Raw genomic sequence first — 9108 nt, forward strand, 5'->3', positions numbered from 1 at the left:
AAAAAAGAAAAAGAAAAAAAGAGTGTTCATTCTAACATATTTGTTGTTTTGAAATAAAACCTGGTTTAAGGTGGTCGGTTTGTTGGTTTGCAATGGCAAGTCCAGGACCCTCAGAAATAAAAGTATCTTCTCAACCGAAGGAACAAGAACCACTATTATTGATCCAACTAAAGTCGCGAAAAGGCAAGTAGACAAGTTGATGATAAAAATGGAGGCAAATGTTGGCTGACTTCTACCAGTTTTGAGTAACAGGACATGCTCTGCTTGGATGATCTGTGATGATAGGGAGACATGAGAATTTCTCCAAATCCTTTGGCAAATTAGTTACTCTGAAAGTTCCCATGCTGTAAGTCCTAAAATCTGATAGCCAATATGGGGAGCGATTTGATCAAAAGTCAAAATTTGAGTGCTGAATCCATAGCAATAAAAATGGTTGAATGTCGTAGTAATGCTGATGTGCAAGTCCGTGGCTAAGATGTCGCTTGGTAATTGAAAAGTCACTCCTTTTTAGCCAGGGAGGAGCCTTGGTAGCTTATTTGTCGTCTTTTCTATTATCTGGGTTATCCAGGGTCGCAACCCAGATTTCAACTTGTGTACCTCCAGAATGAGAGTATATTTATTATAAGATAAATTCAGGAGGAAGAACAATTTCTCTTAACAATTAATTAATTAAAACAGAAAATCAAGCATATTAGATTTCCATCCTTTAATATTTTTATCTAACAATTCACAATATATATATATATATATATATATATATATATATATATATATATATATATATATATATATATATATATATATATATATATATATCAAATAATATTAATTAAACAAAAAATACAATTTACACAAGTAATTCATGCTTGAGTCCTAAACTACCCGGACTTTAGCATTAATAGTAGCTATTCACGGACTCTCGTCACCTCGTGCGTACGTATCCCCCACAATTAGCAACAATTATTACTTTAATTACCTATGGGGTAATTTTCCCCTCACAAGATTAGACAAGAGACTTACCTTAATTTTCTCCAATTTAATCCACTAGAAGGCCTTTTCCCATGATTATCCAACTCTGTCTGGCTCAAATCTAGCCAAAATAATTCGATAAAATCACTAAAAATTATAGGAATCAATTCCATAAGAAAACACTACATTTTCAATAAAAAATCCGAAATTAATTAAAATTTTATCCGTGGGGACCACGTCTCGGAATCCGGCGAAAGTTACGAAATCCGACAACCCATTCAATTATGAGTCCAACCATACTAGTTTCACTCAAATCTAACTTCGAATCAATACCGAAATCTCAAAATTTTGTTTCTATGAGATTTCTAAAATTTCCCAAATTTTAATCTCAAAACGCTAATTAAATGGTGAAAACAATAATATATTCGTGTATATTAACTAAATCCGAGTAAGAATCACTTATCCCAATGTCTTTCCTTGAAAAGCTATCAAAAAATGCTTCTACTCAAGCTCCAATTTGTCAAAAATGGCGAATGGGACGAATGCCCTCCTTTATAAATCTGCGCAGGCAACCCTCGATCGTGACCTCGATCCTCGACCTCGATCGTGGCTCGATCATGATCCTCGATCCTCGGCCTCGATCGTGGTTCGATCATGGTCCTCGATCCTCGGCCTCGATCATGGCATCGATCCTCGGCCTCGATCGTGGCTTCGATCATAGCCCTCGAGCCTTTGTCTTCGATCATGGATCTTGATCATGACCCTCGAGCCCTGCCTTCGATCATGACCCTCGATCATGGCCTCGATCTTGGGTCTCGATCCCGGGCCTCGATCTTGGTCTAAAATTTTCAGCATAAGAGAAAAATTGCAGCAGTTGTTTTAAGTTCAACTTTTTATCCGTTAACTATCCGAAACTCACTCGAGGCCCTCGGGATCTCAACCAAATATACCAACAAGTCCTAAAACATCATACAAACTTATTTGAAACCTCAAATCACATAAAACGACGCTAAAACCATGAATTATGCTCCAATTCAAGTGTAATGAAACTTAAAATTTCCAACTTCTATATTCCATGTCGAAACCTATCAAATGAAGTCCGATTGACCTCAAATTTTGCACACAAGTCATAAATGACATAACGGAGCTATGAAAATTTTCGGAACTGGATTCCGACCCCGATATCAAAAGGTCAACTCCCCGATCAAACTTTCAAACTTAAATTTTTGTTTAAGCCATTTCAAGCCTATTTTAACTACGGACTTCCAAATAAAATTCCGAACACGCTCCTAAGTCCAAAATCACCATACGAAGCTGTTGGAATCGTCAAAATTCTTTCCGGGGTTATTTTCTCAAAATGTTGACCAAAGTCAAACTTGGCCTTTTAAAGCCAATTTAAGGAACCAAGTGTTCCGATTTCAACCTAAACACTTCCAAATCCCGAACCAACCATCCCCGCAAGTCATAATTTATTATAAGCACATATAGGGAGTTTTATTTAGGGTAACGGTGTTCTAAAAGTAAAAACGATCAGTTGGGTCGTTACATTCTCTCCCACTTAAATATACCTTCGTCCTCGAACGTGCTAATGAGTGTTTCAGAGTTATCCAAAATCACTGTTTAACACCTCGTGCACCTACCCATGCTACAACACCCAATTGAGCACATTAACTCTAGTCAATCTGAATATTCTCCCCTTTATTTAGGCAAATAAGCCTTAGACCCCAATTCTAACATCCAAAATTCTCCACCATGCTTGTTTCCAACCTATGAACACCGTATCAATCACTAAACGATGCACCAATACAGGATTGCATACCTTTGTTGAATTTAGACCATGCACCGCACCATTCACATGACCATAATAACATCCTCCGATAACAATAGCCAAAATTTCACGAATCTGATGTTCACAACACACCTCATGATATATATAAGTCATGTTCCAACTCTTGAAATGCTTCCATGATGGAAAAAATATGTAGAAATTCATAACCAACTGACGAGTCAACAAATTATTGAGTTTCTCCCTCTGGCAAGAACCACTGCCTCATTATGAACCAAATAACGATATTTGCTCTTTAATATGTTTCAAAAAAATAATAATTAATCGTACTGATCCCGGGTCCAATAATCTCGTCTCACCCCAGTACAAGCTGCCCAAGAAATAAGCCACCTCAGACACGGAAAGAAGCCTCATATGACGCCCCAATGAGCTAATAAGCTACGAACTCGATTGCGATACGTAAGGAAAGACGAACTCTGGAAAGGATTACTCAACCCACGTGACTAATTAGACAACTGAAAAGGTGTCATGAACCTTCATCAGAAAATGGTACACAAAACACACAAAATAGAATATAGGGGACTGTACTCAACATCACACTGTTGCGGCGTGCAACCCGATCCAAACAACATACCTATGGTGGCGTGCCACCTGATCAGCACAAAAAGAATCTATAAGGAAATACTTACCGAGCTAGAATGCTCATTACTACAAAATATCCGAATATCAGACACAAGCACACTTAGTGCATAATACCATCCCTGGAAGGACCGACAGCGCCATACGCTACAAATCTCAAGTACAACTAAGGTGCGATATATGATGTGAATCTCGAGAGCCATCCTGCTCACATAACACCATTGATACGCGGAACCTCAACACATAAGAAATTTATCAAGCTGTTTAACAACTCACACAACACAATATAGTATTACATGAAATAAACGATGACGAAACGACATCCAATGTCCGAATACTCTTCCATAGGGAGCTTTTATGCTGAAATGAACACATCCGACCTGATATAGAGCCCGTATTCGTATTTAAATCCATCCACAAACCTCAAGCCAATTCTGATCGCATGGTACTAGGCTAATAACCTTTCAAGGATCCATAATAACCCTTTTTCCCATAACACACATGTCACGACCCAAACCGATGGGCCGCGATGAGCACCCGGTACCTTACTCAACTGAGTACCAATGTAACATATCTTTCTTATTACTTCAGCATATACACGTGACATACGGGCCTAATAGGCCAACGTGATCATTTATAAACTCAAAACATAGGTCGATAAGGCCGTATCTTTCATGTACATGACATATGTCTACAAGCCTCTAAGAGTATATAATTGTCATAAAGGTAGGGACAGAGCCCCGCCATACCAAACCATACACATCTAAATCATACTGACCAAACAAGCAACTCCGGAGCAAATGGAGTGCACCAATATCTTCTGCTGAGCTGATCGCTAACTTAGAGGACTCTCGACCTATCTATAGAGACCTGCGGGCATGAAATGCAGCGTCCCCAGGCAAAAGGGACGTCAATACAAATAATGTACTGAGTATGTAAGGAATAAAAATCAGTAAATAATAGACATAAGAGAAACATGGAGTAAAAGACTCGACATGTACGTCTGCATATCTCTGTGAATCATTTCATTTTATAATGTCATGCATATGCGTATAAATGTCATACCATGCATAGGTATATGTGTTCATAACATCATCAAGCCTCTGAGGGCATCCCATCATATCATTTCGGCCACTGTGGGCAAATCATCAACGTATACCAGCGGATCAGGTGGTGGTGCGTATATAACGCCGTAACCTTTTCCCATATCCTAAATACATATAATATATGCGTATATAACACCATCTGGTCATGGGTCAATGTACACATATAAATGCATGAAATGCATAAGATATACATTAATAAGATTTTCTCGGAATGTCATAAAAATAATATGCTTTTCGGATAAATTTTATCAAATATGTATTTTTCTGAGACTCATGAACAGAAGATATAATAATAATTCACATGGGGAATCAAGAATATAGACACCCCTAATATTTCTATGAATAGAGTCATTTATGAAAATTGTACATTTACTTGTTTCATATAGATCATGCCAAAAGGAAAGAAGGGATAGCCTTAATATACCTGAACCGATTCTCTTTTTGCGAAAACACATAACGGTGGATCGAAGGAGGGGAAAATCTATATGATATTCTTGAGAAAGATTGCACCGTACTCCGTTATAATTGCAAAATCTCACTTTCATTTTGAATTGTTAAAGCCTGGCGTTGCTTTGATATATGCAAATGCATATGAAATCTCATATTGAATTCTTGAAGATTAATATTTTGACATTTGACATATGCTTAAAGTTGAGATGCCTCACGTTGAAAGCCTTGGAGTTCAAAATGAATTCTCTGAAGTTTCAAAATGAATTACTTTGGAGATTCCATCCGTATGGAATCTCTTAGCAATCAAGGTTTCAATTCTTAACAACATAAGTATCTACATAGAAGATGTATTAAAATCTCTTATTTTTTAGATTTGTGGGCCCCACCCTTTAGTGATGACTAGGCCACTAAATCCTCCAAATGTGCCACCTATTTTATGAACTTAAGAGTCATAATTTGGGCCTTTGTTGCTGCCACGTTTTGGCTTATTAAGCTTATTCAAGATCTTGATTTATTTAATTAGCTTAATTACTTAGTTAATCTCCCACTAAAAATTTATAATTACTCAATTATCCACATAATAAAGAATTATCTCAAATTACTTATAATACTACTCATTTTTAACATAACTTGTACACTTTACTATCATGGCCATGTGGTACCTTGTATGGTACTAGTCCATAAATACTGGGTATTACAGCTCGGACCGTATTTTATCCTAAATTACCAAACTTGGACGAAATTTTAACGTACGAAAAAAAAATACGGGATGTAACACCTCTTTTTCGAGTTTATATCAATTTACTTATTGCGTACTTCCACGTACGAAAACATGGGGTGTAACAACACAAGAACAACCATCATAACCGGAACAAACTTACACATTCCACAACCAAATGAACTAAGCGCCCTCCAGGCAAAAATTCTCGAATTAGCGATATCGCCACAATCTTCATACTTGGTTGTTAAATATTTAATCAATCAAGTGACTACTTGTCATACTTATACAATTCTCCCGTGGAATACGCTCCCACGACCTTCCGCAACAGATAACAAGTCTGCACATCCATACCACTGGCCATACTAATACTATAAGGAGAATCAAGGATCCGCAATTCAATACACAAAGCCTCTTACACATAACACCGATCTCAGGTGACACTGAAGACAATACCAACTTGCTGTAAACCTCTAACTCCTTTTCTGCTCGTCCGATCTTGTGACATCCTTGTCAACACCGAACCGAAATATTAAATCCTCAACTTTCGAATTTCATACTACTTAATGCACTTAATCACATAAATACGCAGGAGTACAAGAATTCCATCATAACGCCCGAACCACTAATAGGGTAAACACTTCATCATATAGCAACCTTCTACTTAACTTATTTCAAGAGAACCATTGCAACACGTGACTGAATTCACATATCCACAGAAGTCAAACTTAGCCTTTTAAAGCCAACTTAAGGAACCAAGTATTCCAATTTCAACCCAAACACTTCCAAATCCCGAACCAACCATCCCCGCAAGTCATAATTTATTATAAGCACATATAGGGAGTTTTATTTAGGGGAACGGGGTTCTAAAAGTCTAAACGACCGATTGGGTCGTTATATTCTCTCCCCCTTAAATATACGTTCGTCCTCGAACGTGCTAAGGAGTGTTCCGGAGTTATCCAAAATCACTGTTTAACACCACGTGCAATTACCCGTGCTACCACACCCAGTTGAGCACATTAACTCGAGCCAATCTGAAGATTCTCCCCTTTATTTAGGCAAATAAGCCTTAGAGCCCAATTCTAACATCCAGAATTCTCCACCATGCCTGTTTCCAACCTATGAACACCGTATCAATCACTACACGATGCACCAATACAGGATTGCATACCTTTATTGAATTTAGACCATGCACCACATCATTCACATGACCATAATAACATCCTCTGATAACAATAGCCAAAATTCCACGAATCTAATGTTCACAACACACCTCATGATACATATAAGTCCTGTTCCAACTCTTGAAATGCTTCCACGATGGAAGAAATGTGTAGAAATTATTAACCAACTGCCGAGTCAACAAATTATTGAGTTTCTCCCTATAACAAGAACCATTGCCTCATTATGAACCAAATAACAATATTTGCTCTTTAATATGTTTCAAAAAACAAATATAATCATACTGATCCCAGGTCCAATAATCTCGTCTCACCCCAGTACAAGCTGCCAAAGCAATAAGCCACCTCAGACACGGAAAGAAGCCTCATATGACTCCACAATGAGCTAATAAGCTACAGACTCGATTGTGATACATAAGGAAAGATGAACTCTAGAAAGAATTACTCAACCCACGTGACTAATTAGACAACTGAAATGGTGTCATGAACCTTCCTCAGAAAATGGTACACAAAACACACAAAATAGAATATAGGGGACTGTACTCAACATCACACTGTTGCGGTGTGCAACCCGATCCAAAAAATATACCCGTGGAGGCGTGCCACCCGATCCGCACAAGAAGAATCTATAAGGAAATACTTACCGAGCTAGAATGCTCATTACTACAAAATATCCGAATATCGGATACAAGCACGCTAAGTGCATAACACCATCGCTACAAGGAACCTCAACACATAAGAAATTTATCAAGCCGTTTCACAACTCACACGGCACATTATAGTATTACATGAAATAACCGATGACGAAATGACATCCAACATTCGAATACTCCTCCGTAGGGAGCTTTTATGCTGAAATAAATACATCCGGCCTGATATAGAGCCCGCATTCATATTTAAATCCATCCAGAGACCTCAAGCCGATTCTGATCGCACGGTACTAGGCTAATAACTTTTCAAGGATCTGTAATAACCCTTTTCCCATAACACACAAGAGCAGCCATCATAACCGGAACAAACTTACATATTCCACAACCAAATGAACCGAGCGCCCTCCAGGAAAAAATTCTTGAATTAGCGATATTGCCACAATCTTCATACTTGGTTGTTAAATATTTAATTAATCAAGTGACTACTTGTCATACTTATACAATTCTCCCGTGGAATATGCTTCCACTACCTTCCGCAACAGATAACAAGTCTGCACATCCATACCACCGGCCATACTAATACTGTAAGGAGAATCAAGGATCCACAATTCAATACACAAAGCCTCTTACACATAACGCCGATCTCGTGTGACACTGAAGACAATACCAGCTTTCTTTTAACCTCTAACTCCTTTTCTGCTCGTCCGAGCTTGTGACATCCTTTTCAATACCAAACCGAAATCTTAAATCCTCAACTTTCGAATCTTATGCTACTTAATGCACTTAATCACGCAAATACATAGGAGTACAAGAATTCCATCATAACTCCCGAACCACTAATAGGGTAAACACTTCATCATATATCAACCTTCTACTTATCTCATTTCAAGAGCACCATTGCAACACATGACTGAATTTCCATATCCCTAGAAAATATCGGCCTCAAGTAGTAGCCTAAACCACCATAACTCTTCCGGGATCCCTCTACACATAACATGCCATAATACTTGAATTCTTCCAAATAAAATCAATTACGGCGGCCGCCAAGCCTCGCACGTACCGCCACAAATTACATGCATAACTCTATGCGCTGAAGGAACTGATCATTGCCACCATCATGCCGATTCAACCATTGTTAGCCGACCCGTCTTTTTCTCAATTTATTCTCAACTTGCCTTAGAAATAATAATAGCTCCCTTCATTACATCACGAACTCAAATCCATACTCATCCCGAGTGACCTTATTTCATGAGACCACGTTATTTCAAAACCCACGAATCATCTCATACTCCTCTTTGTGCGTACTTTTATATCTTCAACTGGTACACCCATTCTGATACTTCTTTTATGAATTCGAAGTTATTTTCTTCTGTTTCTCTAATGCTACCCCACAACCGGAAGATAACGCAGAGTACTTTGAGCCCCGTTTCATAATCTGCTGCAAAAGCTCGATACTCAACCATACTACGGACTCTAGATCCTTAGGCACCGTACTTTAAATTTTTGAACTCTCTAAGACCGTTATCGAGAGTCACTTGCTCTGACTTATTCCCAAACATGATCAACTCCAAGGCCCTGCTAGCACATGGACACTTTTTCAAGGAAACAC

Source organism: Nicotiana tomentosiformis, chromosome 12 (assembly GCF_000390325.3).
Source record: "Nicotiana tomentosiformis chromosome 12, ASM39032v3, whole genome shotgun sequence".
In the NCBI taxonomy this organism is placed as follows: Eukaryota; Viridiplantae; Streptophyta; class Magnoliopsida; order Solanales; family Solanaceae; genus Nicotiana; species Nicotiana tomentosiformis.